Source organism: Ambystoma mexicanum, chromosome 2q (genome assembly GCF_040938575.1).
Source record: "Ambystoma mexicanum isolate Mex_15411 chromosome 2q, UKY_AmexF1_1, whole genome shotgun sequence".
NCBI classification, from domain to species: domain Eukaryota; kingdom Metazoa; phylum Chordata; class Amphibia; order Caudata; family Ambystomatidae; genus Ambystoma; species Ambystoma mexicanum.
In genome coordinates, this window is record NC_090924.1 from 363,159,238 (window position 1) to 363,184,116 (window position 24,879).

The window sequence follows — 24,879 nt, forward strand, 5'->3', positions numbered from 1 at the left end:
CAGACCACAAACACCAAATGCCATCTTAATTAGACACTTCACCGGCATGGTCACCACCATGTCCCTCACACGCAGCCCAACAACATCTTCCTAGGAGACTTCAACCTCCCAGGTAACAAGCCCACCAAACTAATGAAGGAAGCTCTCCTCTGCCTTCGACACCCTCAGCCTCACACAGCACACAAAAGACCAAAAGCAAATCCCTGCACGGTCTTCCATCCGCTTGACTGGTCGGACCACCTGGCCGTGCATTTTAACATCCTGCACAGCACCCCAGTCAAGCACTCCCAGCAGAAACGCAACAGACAATCTTCCATTCCTTCAAGAACTTCCCAGTGGAAGCCTTCATGTAAGACCTTGCCAACCTCTACCTCACAAGGACCAAACACCCCCAACCAAACCGACTATTGGAAGCACTCAACGCCAACCTCTCAGCCTCCATCGACCGACACGTGCCTCTGAAACAACGCACCTGCAAACCAAAACCATCAGCATCTTGGTACACAGAAGAACTCTACCGCCGCAAACGAGTATCCAGGACTGCATCCAAATTGGAGTGCCTTACCACACTCCATTGAAAAAAAATCACCATCAGCACCTTCATTGACACAAATCAGCAAGATTCTCCAGCACAGACACCAGCTTTGCATCCGCAGATCCACCTCACGTCCCTCCTTGGGAAATGTCCACAGCCTGGACAACATTCAAGACATTTTCTACAGAGTTCCTGGCCGCCCTTAAAGCCACATCGTATACAGATGACATCCCAGCATCCATCCTCAAGACCCTCCCTGCAGAAGCGCTCCATCCCCAACTGGAGATCATTCACAGCTCCTTAACTCGAGGTCCTTTCCCATGGACCCTAAAGACAGGACAAATCCTCCGTCTACTAAAGAACCCTAACCTGGATCCCAAAAACCTAGGTAACTATCGCAGAATCATCTCTTCCTAGGTAAGATCATTGAGAAAGCGGTAGCTGCCCAACTGCAGCACCACAGCAACACTAACAATCTCCTCCAAACCTACCAACCTGGGTTCAGACCCAGATGCTGCATGGAGATGGCACCATACGGGTAGTCGACAATGCCCTCAACATTCTTGATGACTGCCTCCTGGCTCTACTCGACCTCTTGGTAGCTTTTGACAAAGACCACCAGGCACTCGCAGACACCCTACGCTAACATGGGAGATCAGCTACCTTGTTATTTGCTGGTTCAAGTCCTACCTTGCCAACCTCCAGTTTGTTTGGATTGACTACTCTAGATCGCCAATGGTACAAGTCACCAGGGTTCCATCCTCTCCACAGTGATCTTCGATCTATACATGGAGCCGCTGAGAGCCCTCCCAGCCACACACACACACACCATCCATTCCAAGACCACATTCCTACAGCTCACCAACATCACCGAACACCCAGGCATACAGACCTGGCTACAAACCATGAACCCAGAGATCTTCCCACCAGAGGTCACCTCCTGCGCCGAGTACCTTGGGCAAACACCTTTGTGTCAAGACACATTGCTAAGAAAACTGACAGCCTAGCACCAGCTCTCTCTCATGCGCAAAGTCAGCCCAACGGACAGCTTTAGATCCACCATTCACGCACTGGTCATATCCCTCCTTGATGGGGGCAATGCTCTCCTCAAAGGCCTACCGTCCTCCATCGTGCCACCGAGAATGGTCCTGCACGCAGCCGCATGCCTCATCAAAACACCAGAGGCCCACCCATTAAAAGGGAAAGGTCCAAATAAATAAACAATCTCCACCAGAACATTCAGTCTGTCCATCCACCAATGCAAATACACCTTGAGCCAACAACTGTTTTTGAAAAGATTGGGTGTTGAGCTCCTGGGACCAATGTACAGCTACATACATCCGTTTCTCACATGCAAAATCTTGCATAAGGAACCACCTGCAGAGACAACACTAACTCCTAGAACTCGAAAGACTTCGAAGCAAAGCACATCTGCAAACAGACTACCCTGATGTCCTGAATTCTTTCCAGTGTTATGTTAATGTGATTCATACCACGCACTGCTGCCATTTTCATGGTCTCCAAGGGCTCTGGTGGATCAGAAAAGGGAGCAGGGTTCTGGGGGCAGGAGAATTGGTTAGTGGGAGCGAGAGGGAAAAGCGCAAGAGTTTTGATATGCTGTTGGTAGCTTTGGTTCAGAAAAGAAGTCACTGTGCTGGGTGCGTTTTGCGTCTGAGTGAGCAGGAGTGGTTTATTTGTGGTGCGTTGTGTAGTGGGTGTTGTACTGCAGAATGTGAGAGGTTTATAATGGCTTCAGGTTTATGTCCTGGTAGAGGGATGTGTGTTTTATTTTGATGTTGGAGGATAGGCATGCAGAATAAGTGGAAATTGTATTAGTAGGGTTAGTGAGGAGGGTGGTCAGTACCTTCTCATTGGGGTTATTTCTATTGGAAAGGTACAGGTTCTATGCTGATCTGCGTTTAGGTGCTTAATCGTTGGGGTATCGAGGTTTCCATTCATTAGGTTTAGGTTGTTTTGGGAATTTCTCTTGTGTCAAGTTGGCAGTTTCTCTTCTGCAGAGTTTCTGGTTTAGTTTGGCGAGTTAAAGAGCTATATTTTTAGCACTTTTCAGAATGTTAGGTGTTCTTCCGTTTGCATTTCCTTCATTCCAGAATATTGCTACATACATGAGGTACAGGTAAATGCTGATCCAAATTTCAGCTTAGAGTACCGTTTTGGCTCAAAGCGGATGTTGTTGCTCGATCTTAGTGTTCAATTTGGTTTGTAAGTGGAGATTTTATTCTTGTAGGAATTCCGCTCTCTGGCTGAGGAATGTGCAGAGTGTCCGGACTGAGTCCAAGGAGTAGTCTTGATGCTGAATTCTTCGTAGCTTTGTGGTGAGGTAGTCCGGCATTCCGACATAGCACAGAGAACGCTCTGCCCAGATTAGTGTAGCAAATCAGGTCAGTTTACAGCAGGTGCCAAGTCAGAAGGAGAGTAGATTTGTACACATTTAAACTGACATAGGCTCATTGCACACAATAGAGTGTAATCTATATAGAGCAATGCACTACTTTTGGAGTAGTCCAAATTAACGAGTTGTCCAACTAAATGTGTAAAGCAACCCTCTAAAATATTAAAAAAGCAATTTTAGACATGACTGGTGAATACTCTGGGTGCTGTAGTCAAGCAAATGGGAGCAACTTGATATTGCAACGAATGGTCTTCAGTATCAAAGAAGAGGCACTTGCGTCAAAGCTGCCTGTTAGTGAGATTTTCCTTAAGTCCTGTGGTCAGGGTTTTTGGGTGCATCTTCCTGACAGGTATATTTTAAGGATTCCCTCAAGGTCACCAGGCTAACCAAGTGATGATGTGGTTGAGCAGCCAAGGGTTAACTCTAAGAAGGTGGAGTGGGGGAAAAGAGGGGGTTACATGTGCAGTAGACACTATTCATGAATATATATCAAATGAGGGAATGGCACCAAAATAAAAGTGAAGAGATAAAATCATTACCCCAACAGGCAAGTAAACTTTGTAAAATAAACGATGTATGCAACACAATGCGTATGTAAATCTAAGTTTCAAGAACAGTTTTCAGACTTCAGTCCAGTCGTGAAGAGGAAATGCAGTAACAGGGAAGCAGCACACTTTTCCGATCTAAGTCAGAAAGGTACACAGAGGCCAAGGAAGACCAGTTGTGTGGATTTGAGGCAGTCTTTGGCAGGAAAGAGACCTTCTGCAAAAGGTGGAGTGAAGACACCAGAAGACCCTTGATGTTGAGGCAAGGGCACAGGGATGAAGAAAGAGCTTTTCATCAAGGCCAGGGAATCGGGTGTGCAATACCATGGGAAAGGACAAGCGGTCCTGTAGCAGCAATTGGGCGGTTTCTGGAGTGTAGGGGTAACGGGGGGTGGGGGTGAGAAGGGGGTTGTGCATGTTGTCTGGCGACCACCTTACATCGCAGTGATGATACACTGGTACAGGAGAGACCCGAAGACCGTTGAGAACAATTATTCATGATTCAGTAAACCCCGGGTCGAGGGTACGAGCCAGAAGAGATGGAAAGGCAGAGACACTGCAGTTAGTGGTAGCCTATGGTAGGTTCCCATGTCATGCTGAGGCCCAGGATTCAGCTTGAGAGTATGGGTTTGGCTTGACAAGTCCCAAAGGCAAAACTAACAGATGTGTGTTGGTTCAGCATGGAAAGTCTTCAGAGTCTTGGCAGCGAAGGAGCACTAGTTTCTGGATCCGTGTGCGTTAGGGAGTTTTTCTAAAGTCCGCATATCTAGGACTTCATCTCCAACTTCTAATATTGGCCTGTACCGCTCAAGGCAAGGGTAGCTATGGCAGAGCAGCCAGGCCCATCTGAGGAGGAAGAGAGGGCTGTAGGAAGGTACAAAGAACATGTAGCATACATATGGTCCAAACACACACACACACACACACACTGGGAGTTACAAAAATTATTTTATATTTACACATGCCAAGAGAATTCAGAAAGGCAAGTACTATTCATAATGAGCAAACAAAAAAAACGAATGCAATACTTCTGCTAAGTAGATCACAGTGTAAACGGCTCCTAGAATGGCAGCATGCACCACTTTGTAGTAAATACATTTACAAGATTCGGTTTAAGGAATAAAATGAAGCTTTAACATAAGCAGGAAAGCACTTTCCAACACTTGTAATGCTTTCTTTAGAGAGGCATTAGGCTTTAGCAGTCCTTACCTAACTAGGTATGGGATTGTCTCAGAGTCAGAAGGGGACACTGGGCAGCCATCAGTAGCCTGCTGCAGGCAGAACACAGTAAGATACAAGTTGTGGAAAAGCCAGAGTTCTGAGGATTCTTCTGTAACAAGTACTAAGATTTTTGTAGGTAAAAAGGGTTCAGGGACTTCGTAGATGGCTCCCTGAATAACACCAGCGTTAGGCTTGGGCGAACATGTATGGAACATGTATGGGTCAACCCCAAAATGCACGAATTACCACCTCAGCAACACAGGAATGGCAGAACAACTGTGGGTAAGTATTTCCTCAAGTCTCTCAGTTCCTCAGCAGTGAAGATGCAGGCGGACACCCTCATGATGCAGCAGCTACAGGACCCGGTCACCGAATTCTTGGTCTTCTGATAAAAGAGGACTCTGGAAGGGATTTTGCAGCAGCAGTCGAGTGGAGAGGCTCCCAGCAAAGGATTCTTCATGGATTCTCATGGCTCTGTGATCTTGGTGTCCTTTTCAAGACACCAGATGAAGAACGGTTACTGCCCAGTCGCAGTCCAGCACACCGGTGAGGGGACTTGGGAGTGGAATTTTGCCTCTGGTTGTCCGGAAGGAGTCCACCAAGATTTTGAGAGGATTCGATCTTCTGAAGACAATGCACTACACGATGGTAGCAGGTACCATGGTATTGGCGGTTTGCAGCCCAGGAAGGCCGCTGGTCCTCGGGGGATATCATCTCAAGGCAGATTGTTCCCAGCAGCCCCAAAAAAAGGAGCAGTCCTCTTCGGAGTCAGCACTGCAGCGGTCACTCAGCAGACATCTCCAGTCGCTGCAGAAGTCTTCTCTTCCTCTCCGGATTCAGTTCCAGTGGTCGACTGTCTGCACTAGGAATTCATCCTCTTATCCAGGAACCAAGCAAATCAGCATTCATGCCACATTCAAACTTTGGGGGTGGCTGTACTTTGAGGACAGCCAGCTTCTCAGTTGGAACTGGTTCCAGGCAGGCATGCCAGAAGGCAAAGACCACCAGAGTTTCAGGATCCTTCTCCGCTTCCCGTCCTCTCAGACATTCTAGAGCCTTCGCGTGCTTCTCAAAGGATTACTGCAAAAGCCAAACAGGGCCTCCCCCAACCAGCACAGCAGAAAGACCAAGAAAGGAGAAGCAAACAAGAAATGGCAAAAAAATAAGTCACAATTTGGGGTCAATGGTGACCCTTCTGTGAACTACCATGGCTGTGAGCACAGCCAGCGAGTGAAAATACACAAAAGCCGGTAGAACACGGCCACTGCCACCAGCGATTCAGGTATCTGGTTGCTGTAACGTTACAGGAGTAGTGAGAAAGGCGATACAGTTTACCCCTCAGACTTCCACATAAGACAGTGTGTGCTGATCTCACAATATAAAATGTTGGAGATAAAAAGTACCCCTCTACCCTTGGGAAAGAGATTTGGCATGCAAATTAAAGGAGAGTTCCGGGACTTTTTTTTTTATTGTCCCTACGGTTCGGCCATGTGTTTTTAAGCATAACTCGGTAGATCGTAGAAAACTTTCCTATGGACCTTACCCGACTTTTCGTCCATTAACGCACTCGAAATCAGCCGCCATTTTCTGATAATCCTATCATTTCCCCCCATCGCCCTGGCTCACCTGCTTTTGCGGCACTAAATCAAATCCCCCGCCCCTGAGCCTGACATCAGCAGACGCGTACCGCCCATTTCCCAACGCCAAAGCACATTTCGTGTCAACAATCGCTGCGCCTCAGCTAATGAACTGTCGCCATGGAAATGGCAGGACGCCTCTTTCCTCAATAAGTATAAACACACCGTTTCACAACACACAGCAGCAGATTTTCGATTCCATTACTCTGTGTGTTACTTTGAGTATTCTGTGACTCGTTTCTGTGCTCTGGTCAGCTACCTTCGTTGATTGTAGCCCGTGTGAACAGATACCAGTACCACCGCTATAAATTATTTTACTTTCTTTACCACACAATGGCTACAATAATGCCGTATATGTAAGAGCCCGAGTACACCGAGGAAGAACTACTGGAAAGGCAAGCACGCGAAAACGATGGGGATTCGGACGGCAGTTGGGAGGACCAGTCAACGGATGAAGAGCCTGGACCATGTCGCATGGACGGCGTCTCCACCTGGTGCACGTGCAATCGGTGCGAGCTAATGCCAACTGAGGAGGAGAACTGCTGCTGCCGTGAAAATTCCGGGTGCTTGGCCTACATTTCGGAAGGCGAGCCAAGTCCGCAATGCATCACCGAGCTGCCAGAGTTCAGGGAAGCCTGCCTCTCACGGACCGTGTTGAGGATGATGATGGTGCTCATGCACGAACTTCGCGGCACTGTTCGTCCGCGTAATCCGAGTAACGAGTAAGTATACTCTGGTTGCGATGTCAGTGATGCCACTACTATTTCATGGTCGTCTCCCACATATAAAATTACATCTACATATCATTCGAATGCATGTAAATTGGTTCCATGTTGTGCATTTTCTAGATAGAATTTTTTTCAAAACAGAATGACATTTTTTACCTGAATCGACAGTGATAAGAAAGTTTTGTCATTTTAATACAGTTTGCATCTTTCATTTTCACAGGTGGTACAGGCTGGTGGCCTATCGTTGCTTCACTTGGTGGCTTCACGGGAGGCTCGGACACCGCGTTCGGTGTGTAATACCTGCCTGTGCGGTACTTGCCATTAGACAACATTTCCCAGCGACAGTGGACAATACTGCGGATTTTCCCTGGATGTGCTGCAACCGGAACTTTACAATGTGTAATGTTTATTATTTATGTTCAATTGAAATTAAGATCTAAAATAAAACCCAACATATATTTTAACAATGGTTGTTTTGATTTTTTAAATGAATCTAGTGTGTCTCCATTGAATAGTCTTCCTGTGCCTTGTCTTGTCACACCACATGTCTCCGGCCAGCATCCTCCCTCACGCTGGCCGCCCACCTTCAATCCACATAACCGTTGAACCCATATGCAGCAGACATACATATGTTATTTTGCGGGTTGGCATCAAGCCTCCCGGCCTTGCCTCCTCCCCCAAAAATACTTATCACACCACTTTGTTCAAGCGTTGGCAATAAAAGGCCGTTGGATTTTATTGATACAAAACATGGTTATAGGTAAATAATCAATATGGTTGATCATAATAAATCATCCTTTTGGGCACCGGGTACAGAGATGACCCCCTCTGGCCCGTGCCGCCTTGCCACCACAGGCCAGCCTGCTGCTGACTAACTGCCTAGGCATCCAGGGTCTCCAGGGTGAACTGCACCCATATATTTTCTCCTGGGAGGGTGAGGTATTTATAAACTCACCCCCCTGCCTTCCATGTACTAGATCCTGCAGCCTGCCTCTTACATGCAGTTAGATGGCCTCTCCTTGGTGAGGCCCTGCGGCAAACGAGTCTTGTCTGCACGACCACCGCCCCAATCCACCCCCCGCCCTATCAAAGGCAGTTCGCACCGGGGTACTTGTGCTGCCATGTTGAGCTGTCAGGGAGCGATAAAGGCCAAGAGGTGCCAAAGACCATGTACACTTCAAAGTGGTCTATAGAGCATGGGTTGTTGTCCCCATGTCTACCGCCAGACCCCGTGTCTCCTGCCAAGCATCCCCCCTCACGCTGGACGGCCCCCTGCAAACCGCATAATGCCACGACATATACACGTCATTCAATCACAAACACACCCCTGTTTCGAATTCTTTATAACCCACTTCATATTTCTAATGAGAACTTCTTTGCACTTTGCTAGTCAACCCGTGAAGGTGCTGGTTATCTGCTCTTCGTCTCTGTGAACTTCCGTGACCACTTCGAGGAAACTCGTCAGTTTGCAACCTGTGAACTGCTCCCTGTTCTACGACAAGAAACTACTCTGATCCCTGCATCTAACTGTTTGCTCGTCAAGGTAAGGCCATGTACCATACTCATTTTGCATCCAATTTCTTTTCGTTCAAGACAGTACATGCAAGGAACTAGTCACATGTTCTGAGTTTAGTCAAATTATTTTTCTATTTTTTTAAAGTTATTCAAATACTTATCCGCATGTGAATAACGTGTATAGTTCCAAGAACCAAAACATACCTTGCATTGAACCTTTTATGTGTCATTTAATTTTTTAACACATTGGTATTCAGAGAATTATTGATCTTTACTTTTCAGAACTTTCCACAATGCCTGCCTGTTCCATTGGCGGTTGCCCTTCGAAGACCCATAATAAATCTGAAGGTACTATAATGCATGTTTTCCCTAAGACAATAGATCAGATAAGAGAATGGGTCCGATATTGCGGATATCCACCCTCTGAGCTTGAAAGTAGAGTCCTAGAAGTCTTTGCGGACAAGAGGGGTGATCGATACCGCATCTGCAGCAGGCACTTTACCTCTGACATGTACTCCACATCATTGCTAATAAAGAAGAACACACCGCGAGCGAGGCGAAAATTGCTCTCAACCGCTATTCCCACTCTATTCGTCCACATCCCTCCACTGGTGAGTCAAGTTTACGTATTTATCTCTCGGCCTTGCGGTAGTGTGTGGCATTAGCTAACAATTTCCCCATTTATGTATCCACCCAATATGAAGGCGGAAGATTCTCCATCCGTGTCGTTATTGCAGTCATCAGCCACTTCAAGCGCCTATCGGGTAATCTTACTTGGCTATTCTGCCACTGACTTGTTTTAGGCATGTAAATCAATAGTTTTAATTTATCGTCTAATTATTTTACCTAATGGTACACCCTTGTACTCGTCCTCTAGTCTTTGTTTTCAGTTATAATTATTGTTATCCAAAATAATTCAAGTACTGTCTTTCAGGGAGATGCTGAGGAGTCCAACGTATTGACGACTACCGTTGATGTCACTCAGATGCTCGAGGTACGTTTCAGGACAGTTCCATCAATGGAGATCATCAGATCTTGCATTCTTGTAGCGTGATTGTTACACACAATGTTTCTTTCGTTTTTAGCCATTGATATGTCCTTCTGTCGTCGCCCTCCTATGTGTCTTCTTTTTTCAATATTGTGTTCATTACTAATGAAAGTCCTATGTTTCAGGGAGTCGATGGAGCATTAGTCCAAGAAGAAGGGGGAGCATGCAGTTACGGGTCGGCGCAACAGCTTGCAGAAGTGTGCACCGCAGTTACATCGTCCCTTGATGTTCTTATGCATTTCGAGGTATGGATACTGACAGTTCAATCAAGCGAAATCATATGACGTGATTACATCCGCTATACTTCCTTCTTTATTAACGCAAGTACTATGTTTCAGGGAGATGACGGAGCTTCTTCTACAAGAACATCACCCCTAGTAGTTGATGCAGATCTCTGGGTGGTGACACTTCCAACGATCGAGCAAATCGAATCATATTTACATATCCATTATTTATTTTAGACAACTGATCATTTGTGCAGGTCTATTTAGATGAGCCGTTCACGCCTGCACAAAGTTTCTGTTCTTTTTATCAAAATAGAAAACCATACTAATGCAATTACTGTGTTTCAGGGAGTCACTGAAGCATCATCTTCAATAATATCATCAATGGAAGTCTATGAGGAGCCCGAGGTATGGATCTTGACAGTTCCATCTAACTAGATCAACAATGCGTGAATAATTGTCGTTTGAATGTTCTACACAAAGCGTTCATTCGTGTTTTGCTATTGAGATGCACGTGGGTATTGGTCCCCAAGTACATTTTGTTTTTTCGATATTATTATACATACTAATGAAAGTTCTATGTTTCAGGGAGTCGATGGAGCGTCAGTGCGTGATGGATGTGCTTATCAGGAAAACATAGTCGTTGCAGCGCAAGAGGAAGTGGAGACATGCACACACGAGTCGGAGCAACAGCGTCCTGATGTTGAAGTTCGAGGCAAGAAAGTCTCAAAGAAAAGAAAGCAAAAGAAGGTTAGTGTCCTGGTCACTATATTATGTTGTTTTTCACTGTTAATAGTTCAATACTGTAAGTTGTGTTTAAACTGAACATCCCTTTTCCAATCTGTCCTCTAGTTGCGAGTGGGTGTACGAACTAGATCTACACAGACAGTGAAGCGAACGAGAGATGTTGCTTGTCAAACCTTTTGGCAGGGACTTGAGACTGGAGATGCATCGTGCCAATGGGAAGAATATGAAGTGATTGACAACGGAGCTATACCACCACCAGCCATTGATAGTGAATGTCCTCCTGGTAGTTCGGATGCAGTCGGAGATCAATTCACAGAATCCACACCCGCAAAAACTAAGACCGCGAGAAAGTTGAAGAAATTGTTTTATTCACCCATCGCCGGAGAAGGAACAGATGTGGCAATGGAAGAGAATGAAGTGGACGACAATGAAACACCATCAATATCACTGAACATAGCGGAAGACGATATCAGAGATTCTACCTTTCATGTGAGTGACATGTCCTCAACGTTACAGGCCGAACCAGCTGGGATGCAGAGTGACAGTATAAGGAAAGAGGCCAAATTCATTGTATTCGATAGTTGTTTGATTGATATTATTATTCGGATGAAATGTGGGCATTCGGTTGGTGGGGAAGTATGTGGGGAGCCATTGATTAATGTGACTCGTGCAATTCGAGGCACTAACCTTAAAATACATGCCACCTGTACAAAATATCATCCTTTCACATGGTCTGCACAACCTATGCTGGGACAACTGCCAGCAGGCAATCTACTTTGTGCAGCGGCTGCACTTTTTAGTGGTTCAAGTTTTAAAAAATTAGAGTCTTTCTTTCAGTTTGTGGGAATCCATTTCATTGCGAAAACTCAGTTCTACAAATACCAAACCGATTATCTATTTCCAGCCATTAGCGAAGCTTGGAGAATGGAAAAAATGTCTATTGATAGTACATTCGCGGGCAAACGGTTCAGGCTAGCCGGTGATGGACAGTGCGACAGCCCAGGATTTTCAGCCAAGTACTGCACCTACCACTTTCAGGACATGGAAAGTAAGAAAATTGTGAGTTCGGTGGTCGTGCAGGTGTCACAAAGTACATCCTCAGTGGCCATGGAGAAAGTTGGCTTTGTAGCATCATTGCAAGAACTACAATCGCGGGGAATGGTGATCGACCTGATAGCCACGGACAGACACGTTTCAATTGCCAAGACAATGAGAGAACAGTACAAAAATATAAATCACCAATTTGACGTTTGGCATCTTGCAAAAACAATCAATAAAAAATTGTCGGCTGCAGGTAAAAAAAAAAGAATTGCAAGGTATTTCACAGTGGTCCAAGTCAATCAGCAACCATCTTTGGTGGAGCTCAAAAACATGTGGAGGGTCGTTGGAAATTCTGCTGGAAAAATGGCGGTCAGTTATGCCACATTGTACAAACGTTCACCGATGGAACACGAACCAACATTTCCACAATTGTGAACATGGCCATTTGTCCACAGAGGAGGCACGGAAGAAGAAGTGGTTGATTCCTTCATCACCCACTCACAAAGCCATTGAAAAGCTTGTATTTGATAAAACTATAACAAAAGCTTTGAGGGGACTCACGGAATTCTGCCACACAGGAGATTTGGAGGTGTTCCACAATATGTGCCTAAAGTACAGGCCAAAACGAATGCATTTTGGCATGGAGGGCATGATAAATCGGACTCTTTTAGCGGTCTTGGCACATAACCATAATGTTGGCCGTCAACAAAGTAGGCCGACCGGAACTTTAGGGACGCTTCGCTACAATAAGGCCTTCACTAAAAGAAGTAAACAATGGGTGATCAAACCAGTGTTTGAGGATATGCAATATGAGTTTATTGAGAGACTTATTGTTGACGTCCTAGATAGGCACATAAATGGAGTTGTGAACGAACCTGTGCAGGGGACAACTGCATTGCCACCCAACATTGCCTCTGTTCCATGTCCACCTAAAGAAGAGCTCATTGAGAAATACACATCACGGTTTAAATGATTGTAATTTGATTGTCTGTTCTCTCGAGTCTCCTCATGTCGCAGGCCCATTGAATATGTGTATCTATCCAACCTTGTTCATTTGCGCATTAAATTAAACCAAACAGTAATATAAATCATTTTTCAAAAAATATAGAATGTCTCCGTATTTATGGTTCTGTGGGGCTGCAAAGCACGCAGACAAAATGCAAAGATGGAGTGTAAATTTCAAGTCCTGTGAGATGGCCTTACACTGAATGTAGCTAACTAGGAATGTGTGCTCGTTCAAAGTGAAGGTCAGCTGCTTTGATTTTTTCTCGGGTGCCAGAATGGCCCACGACTCAGTATAAGGTTCTATTGTTATTTGACCTTGACAGGCCGGGACCACGTAAGAAACGATAATGAATATAATTTCAGAAACGAAAGCCATTTCATGTTCGTTCATTAGAAGAAATAACGTCGGCATAGAAGGAGTGGTATTTCGGGGCTGCCCTACGCACAGACACAATGGAAAATGCAAATATAATGTAAGTAACTCTTTAGATGAGTTTATACCGCAATTTAATTACTATACAGTAGCTTTAAAGACGGGTTAAGTTGTACTTGTTCGTTCTATGTGGCATATTGTTTTGTACCGCGCACTATCTTGGGGAGAACCGTCTCCTTTTACGGAAGCACCTCAAAACCTTCCTCTTTGCTTCTGCTTTCTCTCTCCCCTGCTACAACTGGTCCACTGTCTGCGATCTCGGTCCTGGGCCCTTCCACTCTCCACCTGCACTCCCTGTCAACCCCTGCACTGGGGGACTGTCTCAGTATCCTACAGCCCCCCCATGACGTATAAAACCCAGTTGCACTGTCCTAGCTATGAAATAATTTCCCGACCTAATATATAAAATGAATAATTGTAATAAAGATCTGATGGTGAGACTAATTTCATTTTTTATGTTTTTCAAACAGGTACTTCATCCATTATTGTCTGTGTCACGAGTACCAGACACCGGCGGATGGCTTCTATAATCGCCAATTGCTTCTCCGCGTGAACAACGTTAGCACCCTGACCATTTTGTGGGACGATCGCCAAGTACAAGTATGCCCTTACGCGGTACTAACGGCTAGATGCAACATACAGACCGTTGTGGTGGCCTAGTGCCTCGTTGTTGGAACAGCCATGCGATTATCAGTGCGACCGAAGAGCTTATTTTATCGTAAACCAACACCCTGTGTACTGCACACGAACATCGCTTGCCTCAAGACGAACTATTTTGGATCGAGAGCAAAGAAAAATGCAAATCGCTGAATATTCTCTAAAAATTTGATGTCCAATAAATGTACTTTGCCAAATGTACAATCTTGCAGTTTGCTTTTAAACCACAGTTTCATATTCCGAATTGTGGCGCTGTATTGTGAGATGATCTAAGACCCTGTGTACAGCAAAGGAACATCGCGTGCCTCAAAACGAACTTTTTGGAACGTGAGCAAATAAAAATGAAAATCGCTGAATATTCTCTAAACATTTGATGTCAAATAAATGTACTTTACCAAATTTACAATCTTGCGGTTTGATTTAAAAGTACAGTTTCATATTCCGAATTGTGGCGCGCTGTGTTGTGAGCTGATCTGTGTTGATTTCCGGGTTCTGTGTGGAGTCGCGTAGAAGACGCCTGGGCGCGTTTGCCTACGCAGCACAGTCACGTCACGGATAGAGGCGGGGAATATGAATGTTTTGATAAAGTCTGTTTCAGGGGCGGGGGATTTGATTTAGTGCCGCAAAAGCAGGTGAGCCAGGGCGATGGGGGGAAATGATAGGATTATCAGAAAATGGCGGCTGATTTCGAGTGCGTTAATGGACGAAAAGTCGGGTAAGGTCCATAGGAAAGTTTTCTACGATCTACCGAGTTATGCTTAAAAACACATGGCCGAACCGTAGGGACAATAAAAAAAAAGTCCCGGAACTCTCCTTTAAAAATCTACCTAACATTTCAGTACCATCAAGAGCTTCAAGCAAGACAAGGCCTTCAAGCCGTCAGCCAGTTGTCTCCACTTGATCAGGGCAATGGAGTGCGGCAGGGGTTTCCTTCTAATCATTCTGGAGAGGCAGAGCTTCGCCATCAAAGTGTGAAAGGATGCTATAGCAGAGCTTCAGTACCTTCATCAAGCAGCAGGCTTTCCAGGAACCTAGGTACAGATTTCCAGCAGTAGACAAGGCGAGTCAGTAAGACTCTTCTTTCAACCTTCTTGAGAGGCAGTGAGTTAACCGCACCCAATCACACACCAAGATTCATTCAAACAGAGGGTTGGTCAGCCCATGGCAAACCACACTTCCAAACGTACCCAATCATTCTGGAAAGCACCCACACACAAAAAAGTGAATCCACAGTATCCCAACAGTAACATAACATCTACTCCCAATTCTGTAGCACTAAAAGGATCTGAACAAGAGTGACCATCCCAAACCTTTCCACCAATAGGAGCTGGTTGCATTGTGACAGATCGAGAATAGTCTGCCTCCCCTGCCAGCCAATCCTGCTCTGGGATTGCACACAAAAAAAAAAAAATGGTAGAACAAGTTAGTGGACTCCAAAGGTGAACATTTTTGGCATTGATCTGAAGTAGCTTGGCAATTCCCTCACTCTGGTTCCATGAAGGTTGTTGGAGGGAGCAGTAGAAGCGGGGGACGATGAAGTCTTGACACCCCAATCACCACTTGGCCCGGAGGTTTCTGTTTGTTAGGGGCACAGAGTTTGCCTTCATTTTGCCACCAAAGTGTTGTGACATTAGGCCTGGGGAACATCAGTTCCTCAGTTTGCTTGCAGAGGATGTTGTGAAGTTGAAAAAGGATTTCAGTCCCTGAGCTGTCCTGAGCCCTTATCTTAAAGCCCCTGAACACCTATAATGCTGGACCTCTTTCACTCTTCAGAGAGAAGACTAGCTTGGAGACCAGTTTGATGATGGCCGATAAGGACAATCATTCATATTGGCTTTTGCTCTTGATAAATCCTAGTCTGTAGACGGTTGAAAGAATTATACCCCATTAAAAAGTAGTTTTCTTGAATCTGCACCCTCTGGATCCATTTTGAGCTAAGATCCAGTCTTCCTTTTAGCCTCGCGCCGTTGGTAAAGGATCCCTTCCTTCTCTTCTGGGCAGAGCTGGAAGAGCTCGGATGCCCTGGAAATCATGGCATGAAAGGATCCAATCTCGTCAGGGGGGGGGGGGGGGGAGACACGCCCGAGCAGGGGGCGACGGGGGACACGTCCCGTCGTCGCCTCCGTCATCTGTACCTGTCGTAGCCGTGTCCGTGCCTGTATCATCCCCGTGGGTAGTAGACCGGGGGAAGGCAGAGCAGGCCGCAGAGGTGGGAGAGGTGGCGTAGGATGCGTCGTCGTCCTCTTATGCGGTGGACTTTCCGAAGGTCCTAGCTCCGGTTCCCCCGTCTGGTCTGGCTCAGGTACCTCCGTCGGGGGGAGGGGCAACCTTGGCCTTCTCTCCGAGCATAAAGACTGAATCGCTGACAAAATGGCCGCTGAAGTGTCCTGCGGCGCCGGAAACGACGGGCGCGAGGGCTCTTGAGGAGCCTCGTCGGCGACACCGTCGCTCTCGTCATCGCCCTCGTCGTGATCCCTCCCGATGGGCCGATGGGTAGAAGGCTTAACTTTCCCTATTACTAAAAAGGTAATACCCAACATATCTAGAGAAACTAAAAGGTGCTGTCAGGAAGTCCAGAGTAACGATGCCCTCCATCTAAAAGAACTCTGACCCTAACACTACGTTTAACCAACTTAAATAGGCCAAGAGAATGAACTTCACCTGGTCTTTTCTCCCCCCCTTTTCAAAACGCTTGTTATTTACAGTCTCTCTGTGGTACAGATATTTCTCGATCCTTGGATAGTCTCTGAGATAAATTCTTGTAGTTCGTCAAGAATAGCCTTGGCTTTCGTACTGTGGTCCTATAGTTAGAATATCTTCCCTTCAGATATGGTCTCACACTCATCACTTGTAGACTCTTTCTTGCTCTTCCCTTCAGGCTTTCCTGAGGTAGGTTTATCTTGAGCCCTTTATAGGCATACGTCTTAACTTCTTTTTCTTACAATATCTCCATCTTATTCATTCAAGAGTTATGTCCGGTCTCTCATTACCTGTTTCCATAAAATACTTTCTCCAGTCTTCAATTCTGGAGGTTAAACTTGCTGCCAATCTCTTCTTGTTCCCCAAACGGGTTGCTTAAATCCCTGTTTTATAGGTTTTTCATTTATTTTCTTAACAGGCTTCTCTTGGAATATCTCGTCCTTGGGACTGGGATGAGTTTCTCCTCTCAGTTACCCTCCCCCTGACCGAGTTATTGGTTACTGCTTTATAACTTCAATTACAAAGTCTTAGTGTATCTTTCTCGTCCTTAGAACTGGGACGAGTTTTCAGATCTATAACGGTGTGCCGGTGGAATCCCACTCCTTCCCGTTTCCCCCTGGTACCTCTCTCGGTTGAGGATGGAGGCAGGGCTGGACTCTCGCTGGGGTGTGCTTACTCTGTCTTCGGCTTCGCGTTCCTGGTTCATCAGGTTGATACTTTGCACTTGCGCTGGTGGTTGGAAGCTATCCACGCTTCCCGTACCAGTGGTCTACGCCTCGTCGTTGGGCGTCCGGTCCACCAGGCTGCACTTATGGTCACGCCACCACCAACAATGCAGAGATTTCAGGTCATATGTACATATTGCAAGCTCCGACCCAACTCACTTGCATGCTACAGCATCAGAGGAGGCAGCATGCAGAGCGAAGGAAGCTGGGGGCAACGTGCCCCTGGCACTCAGTCACCACACTGCAGGAGACGTGTGGCGAAAGGTATTTGGGGGCTGATTGGTAATGTTGAAAGAAAGACAGCATGTGAAAGGTGAAGCTGGGAAGTTGGCCCTATGCTTGCTTTGGAAGGTTGAGGAAGTTGACGGCATGTGGGTGTAGAGAGGCACAGAATATGCTTTTTAGGGAGGCATTAGGGTGGGGAATGCCAAAAATAAAAGTCAGTGCAGTAGCTGCCAGCATAAAAGGGCAATGCCAGGAAACAGGGGGCGGAAGAAAAAGTAACTATGAGTGGCATAAAATACATGCAACGTGTTTAAAGAAATGGCATTAAAGAAAGGGTGCAGATTTAACAAGGGGGGTCCTGGGAGTCTCTCTGCCAGACATTAGTCCTGGTTACGAGAGACTTACCCAGAGTCTTTAGCTCACTATCTTTTCACAGAGAAGAAATATCCCAAACATATCAGTCTTTGTCCTGCCCTGGGGCAGTCCAGCACCGAAATGCGAGGCAATTCTCCTCTGAACAAGAGTACCAACAGAAACCCCAGACACGTGTTTCGGTCTGGTTGGACCTCATCAGTAGGGTGGATCTGTGCCTCTCTAAGAATAGTGAGCAAGAAAGGGTACCTACTGATGAAGCAAAGGACTAGCCCTCTATTTGCTTGAGGTTGTCGGGGGAGGCCTTCCATCCAACAGGCTCTTCTCGCTGTCTTGCACAGTTGTGCAGTATACAACTTGTTATATTTCGGGTAAAAGCTTGTTGGGCACATGCTTGGGAAATCTGAGCTGGGGGGACAGAACCACTTGTCATTCTGCTGCAGAATATCTGTCAATAGCTGGTCCCTTCAAGCCAGCCAGTAGGGCCTGCCAATGGGTGGTCCAGACAGCAGACTGCATAATTTGGAGGACTGGCATCTGAACAGGTTTCTGCATGTAAGAGGGTGGAAAGCAAAGTTTGCAGGACTTGGGAAGCAGGAGTAGGTGAGTGACTGATTCTTGTGTACACAGAAAGAACATGGAGGATCATCGATCCTATGCACATATTTTCCCACCGTCTCCACACTAAACAGGTCTAGGATCAGCATCTCAGCAGAAGATGCTTTATGTGACTGGGTAATAATTTCTGTACTTTCAGTGCTACCCAAGCCTGGAACATACTTTCAGGCGGTTTTGAACTTTTTCAGAGACTCTGACTTCTTCCACAGGAGTGCCAATAGGTCATTTATCGGGAGGAAGATATGGTTCATGTTATGAAAGAAGTGGTTTATGAATCTCTTAAGTTATAGCCAGAGTACAGGCCAACATGCCTGAGGAGTCTGCCTGGTCATCTGAGATCACAGGTAAAGGAGGCTCTAAAGAATTTGAGAGGTCCTTGATGTAGAAGGGGCATGAGTGACTGTGGTACACAAATAATTACCTCAAATAGTAAGATTGTCAGATAAAAACTGTACAACTACAGGCCATGATCCTAAAAAGGCACAGCACTCCTATGCATTTGGAAAACCATTGACATCAAGAGTCCCGAGTCCACATGTGTGCAATCAGAGAACAACCTCCCTCCATGGCATCCACCACATATGCAAAGGCACAGCGAACTATAATGAAATTTGACCCATGTGAAAATGTCCCCAGGAAAATGTAGTTGTGAAAAAGTAGTCAGCAAAAAGGTAGTTTTAGAAAATGAAGTGATTCAATAGACGCAATGTAAAGTGTGACAATTTTGCCAGTGAGGTCGCCAAAAAAGCAATTAAGAACCGAAAAGTAAAAGGCCACAACCCTAACAATGACCCAAACCACTAATAAAACCTGCACAATGAACCCAACTCCATTCCTATACCTTTACCCTAACTACTTAAATCCTTATTCTACCCTTATCTAACACCAACCCTTTAGTATGCCGCTTGTCAATCAATACAAAGACAAATACATAGACAATGAACAGTGAATGTAACTCCAACCACATCAACAGTTTGTTAATAAATCCATAGCCCCTAGCCAAACCCAAACTCTGGCTCCAATTCCAACCTTAGCCTTACCCTAACCACAACCCTAAAGCGTACCCTTAGCCAGTAGGAAAGCTCAGCAGGTAAAGCACTCCATTCTGCGATCCGTCACATTCAAATCCCGGCAAGCTCAATGCAGTCTTTCATCTTCCCAAGGTTAGTGCGAGTACCAATTTGGATTGGCTAATGATACATTATTTCTATAGCCGGAGCCTTATCACCACTACCTTATCGCTAAACCAGGCAATCACAAGCCCACTAAACCCTAGCAGCACTGTATTTTTAGCTACTTTGACTACATTTGGCTTACTAACTTTGTCACTGCAAAGGTATTTTCACCACAATTGTTTCACCGACTACATTTTTTGCTGGCAGCTTTTACTGGTACCAAATAACTAAAGGACCTGGATCAAATGGTTGCTTGTAAACAAAGCATGGATACCTTTAAAAACAATTCGTGTCGGCGAGTGTGGGCCGAGTGTCTGTTGTCTTGCAGTGCCCTCTGAAGTCACACAGCATATTTGCGCTTGGAGGAGAAGCACCTTTTCGAATTTTGATTGACCGTGCGTGTTCGCATCAGTGGATTGGCACTCCACCATTTGGACTGCAGCTTCACTTTTAAAATCAGACAGACGTTCGTCGCGAGTGGAGAGCCGAGTCTCTGTAGTGTTGCCGAGGACAGGAGCGAGAAAGACCTGGGTGAGTGCAATGTTTAAAGTTTGAAATTGACATTTTCTGTTTGCCTGCAACAATGAAGTCTGTTAAGCTTGTAACTATGGGCTGCGCAGTAGCCCAACGTGCACCGGCAAACAGACTGGTAGCACGCCAACTAAACGAGACCGCTCAATGAAACTCCGCTGCCAAAAAGGGACAAAACAGACAACCCGCCTGAAGTACAACCAAAAAAACAAATCACATGATTCTTTGGTGCAGCCACCCCCACAATGGAAGCTGGGGTCACATCTGGACCTGTCCCCCGCCCAATAAAGAAACAGGTATAGGTACAGGCTTTATTGTCTCACCCACCATAGATAACTACCAACTTAACCACTGCCTGGGTTTACAAAAAAAATTAGGTACGTCTGACACCACAATGGATACATCCGAGCACTACAATATCATTGGGACCAATTTACCGGCCACAACAGGTTGAGAAACAAAAGATTGTGCCATCAGCCATCTCAGATAGCAACAGTGAGGAGGACACCTCTCAACCGTCAGACGCTTCCCATGAAAAGAATTCTAGCCAGAGTGGTAGACAATTCTAGTGAGCTACGATGGAATATGTAGAACACAAATTATAATATTGGATGCAGATGGCCTTCCGCCCCCATCTCACAGTATGGAGTCTCATGAGGCTTTGCACTCATGTCGAGAGTTCAAAGGCCTTCCCTCACTCGTAGCTCCAACACCTGCATCACTGCCATACCCTCTCCTGGCTTGGTTCAGAAGCAACACTCTGAAACCAGTGGTGAGAACTGTGGCCTGTGAGTCATCTCCACTCTTAAGAGAGGAAATTGTTAACATCCTTGACACCTCTCCACCATATCAAATTGTTCTGGAAAAAAAGAGGTTGCCGGCGTAGTCCTCAGAAAACCAACTTTAACAAAGTAAAGCGCAAGCAAGCAACCCAAATGTCAGACCAGATGGGGCCTGGAAATGCGCACTCAAATACCAGAGTTTACCTAGTAAATTGGCAGGAACAAGAGCATTACACGATACCGTTTGTGAAGTGCAATTACATGGCCCCATGGACAAGTGGTTCCAAATGGGGAAGGAGGGCACAGTTACTACTGGATCAATGGCCGTTCATCCCCCCGCCCAACTCACATATTGCACCCCCACACCCGCAAGAGGCACACAGTGGCTTGATAAAACAAAACCGCATGGGACTCTTGAATTCATTCCCTTCTGCCTCTACCCTGTGGCCGGGTGTGTAACAAAAGGGAGACTCCATGTCACCTCTTAAAGCAAGGATGCCAATATGCCATATCCAGTGCGACAGACCACTCAAACATTTGGCAGTCAGCTCACTGGCATGGTCGCCCGTGGAGAATATATTACCCTTGGGGAAATGGCCCAAACTGGAAGAGTTGAACCCAAAGAAGCAAGTCCATTCATGAATCGTACCTTTTTGCTGGACTTGTGCTGCAACATACCTCGACTGAAAGCCATTGGATGATATAATCCACATTGAACATTGAGTGACAGCCCCACCAATTGGGTGCTGATAGAATTTCTCTCAAATCATAAAACTGTTGAGCTTTTGTCTTGCAGAAATTAAGTCATTGGGCTTTCAACTGATGGTGTCGTAAACAGTAACTTTTTCGGCCACTTAGTTTGCATTGCCTAGTAGGCACATCCCATTGAATAATCGCAATACAGAAAGTCAGTCTCTAGCGTCCTTCATTAAACCAGTAGAGATGGACCAGTCTGCGTGAGGTGGACCGATGGATCCCAGACACGCATGGAGTTAGAAGTAACTGATGCTCAGGCGTCTTGGAACACACTAAATGGCTTTACTGGAATACATGAGGCTACAGATCCTTTTTCTCTCACCCCATAGGTTTCACTTTTATCTCCTCTAGTGATATTTTTCCGTTACAAGAAACTTGGGCGAGTAGGGACTTTAGTATAGATGGATATAGTGTACTGTGTCAACTGGCAGTTCCAAAAGGAGAAGGGGGGGGGGGGGGGAGTGGTTCCACCCTATGGGGGCCTGGCATTTGGAGCCAGGGACATTTTAACTTGAGTGTTCACCGCTGGGGCCATCTCCCCATTCGTTTGGTCTGCCATCCTAGAAGACTCCTCCTTTCCTTCCACTAGGATGGATCTTAATTATTCATTTATATGATCCTCCGGGTGGCCATGCTTCTAAAAGCATTCAGAAAACCATTGAGTGGCTTCCCTTGCTGGTACGACTTGTATCGGCTAATATGGCGATAGTTGCAGGTGATTTCAATGCTTATTCCCATTCCTTCCTTTCGGACACTAATGACACTAATGACAAAATTCATATGGGAGAACATACTTACATAGAGCCTAAGAAGGGACGGGACAGGGGACGGGGACAACATTTAAATACTTGAGACTTAAGGTGTTTATATACCAAGGGTCAGGGCCACAATCCACCTTGGTATATTAGGACAAATGGTAAAGCTGTCCCTAGTATTGACTGTCTCCATTGATCCCTTACAGCGGAGCCGCTGTAGTCCTCCATCCATTAACCACACAACACTTTGTTATCATGCCCTTCATACTTGGACTCAGGCCATGGTTTGCAAAAATTGTCAGGGTTAACATGGGCATAACAGTGATCCTACAGGGTAATCATATCATCTGGACGAACCGTAATGTTAAGAAATTAACCCTGATAATTTGTTCTGACTAGCAGCAGTTGGAAGGGTGGCTGATCCAAAACAACTATGTAGAGGAGTAGCCGAGTACCTCTACAGGAGGTCCTGCCCCCAATTCTGCCTATATGCTTCAAACCAGAATTTGCGACATGTGCAACGCCAGTAATGGTACCTATACCACAAAGAATCTTTGAGGCCCAGTATACACTAAGAAAGCCCTATGTGAAGTATCCCCGAAAGACTGAGGTCTCCTGAGAGAAGCGCCTGAAGAAATGTGAAGATGTGGAAAGAAGAAGCTGGTGACGCCACGAGAAATGTGTAACGCGCCGAGAAGGATGACCAGAGAAGAGAAAACATAGGCGATATAGACTGATGGCAAAGCAAAGAATCGAGAAGACTTTCATGTGAGGAATGAAGATTGCATGTGTGAAGAGCACTGCAGAAAACAAGTCGTTTTACAATTGTACAGATGCTGCAACGCAAGTAGAGTAAGCAATCATAAGGCTGGCTATACGCAGCTGCTGACCGCATACCCATAACCTGCAGAGTACCCCAAGGCTCCTGCGTTTCCCCCCCACTTTGTATAACATTTGTAGAAAGCCACTATTCGATGTGCTGGATCATCTGGGTGTCACCTACACCAACTATGCAGATGACACCCAGATACTCCTACCTCTCGCAGGCAACTACGACACCGACATATACTGTGTAAATGAAATCTACACCATCATTCAGGCATGGATGGCAGTCCATGGCCTATGCCTGAATGATGATAAAAACCAAACTCTTACTAGTGGGCTCCACTGTCAATCTAAACAATTTAAGCCCCAACTATAACATTCAACATAGATGGGAATAACATCTCCATCGCTAAAGCAATAAAAACACTTGGGTTCTACTTCGATGCCACATCCAATCTCAACAAACAAATATGACCACTTAAGCTACTGCCTACACAGGCAAACTGATAAGAGCATGTAGACCCATGCTCTCTGCAGAAAGCTGCCTCACTATCCAGAGCCCTTATAGAATCCAAACTATACTATTGCAACGGGCTATATTTAGGCACAAAGAAAGCTGTAATCAAAAAACTTCAGACTCTGCAGGATAATGCACTCAGAGCTGCCCTTAATATACCCAGAAATGAACACATTTCTGCAATAAGAAAACAAATGGCTCTCCATAAATAAGATCGAACTCAAAACATTATGTCTCACCTACAAAGTGCTGCACAACACAGCCCCACCCCCTTTACCACACCAAAGAATTCACCCATAGACCATCTACACGAATCACCAGATCCACCGACACTGCTCGTTTTATGGTCCCAAGATATAACCTTAAAAGAACCGGCGGTTCCAGCTTTCCAGTATTGGCCTCCGTTATGGAACTCCCTCCCACCTAACATCAGAACTCTACAATCCTTTGACAATTTCAGGAGTAGCGTTATCGCCTGGATCCTCAGCAAAACTAACTGCCAACTTACATCCGACATCCTGGTTTGCCGACACTGGTAACCGGCTGTACGCAGTTACAACCATGCTTGCATCTTACCTGCTACCTTCATGCACATCTCAGTCAAATTGTTAATGTTATGTTTTGTATGCGGTTTTACTTTTCCATGCCAACCAGTTTACCATGTACATGTAACCATTATGTAACAATTTTTCTAAAGCGATCAGATACCCCTGGGTCAGGTGCACTATATAAATATAACAAACAAACGCAGTATATAGACTGCAAGCAGTGCCGCAAACATATGTATATAAGTGTTCTGGACATTCGATTATACATTTTAGTAAGCAAGTCTCCAAGAAGGAAGATGGATTGAAAGTTGTGTGTCGCAGCAAGGAAACGGTCTCTGATCACCTGAGTTGATGGTGAAAAATAGACGATTGGCATGGTGCACCAGATTGAAGATAGCGAGTGCTCAACTCCCTTATTTTCCCAGAGACTAGAAGCTACTACAAGGCTGAGTTCAAAGACAATGTGCATGGCAGACGGCAGGTGTGATGAGATGTTGGGCCAATTGGGTGGGGAGACAGGCAAGTTAACCCACCAGCACCTGGGGTACCAATTTATGTGCTGCTACAACATCAACTGTTCCAGGAGGGTACAAGCGTGCCA

The 24,879-nt window shown here is 45.7% G+C and overlaps 1 protein-coding gene across 1 annotated transcript in view; it reads right to left on the reverse strand.

The window, feature by feature from the left end:
* Positions 1–24,879, reverse strand: part of UBFD1 (ubiquitin family domain containing 1) — a 391,487-nt gene that overhangs the window by 191,318 nt on the left and 175,290 nt on the right. The window lies entirely within an intron of this gene.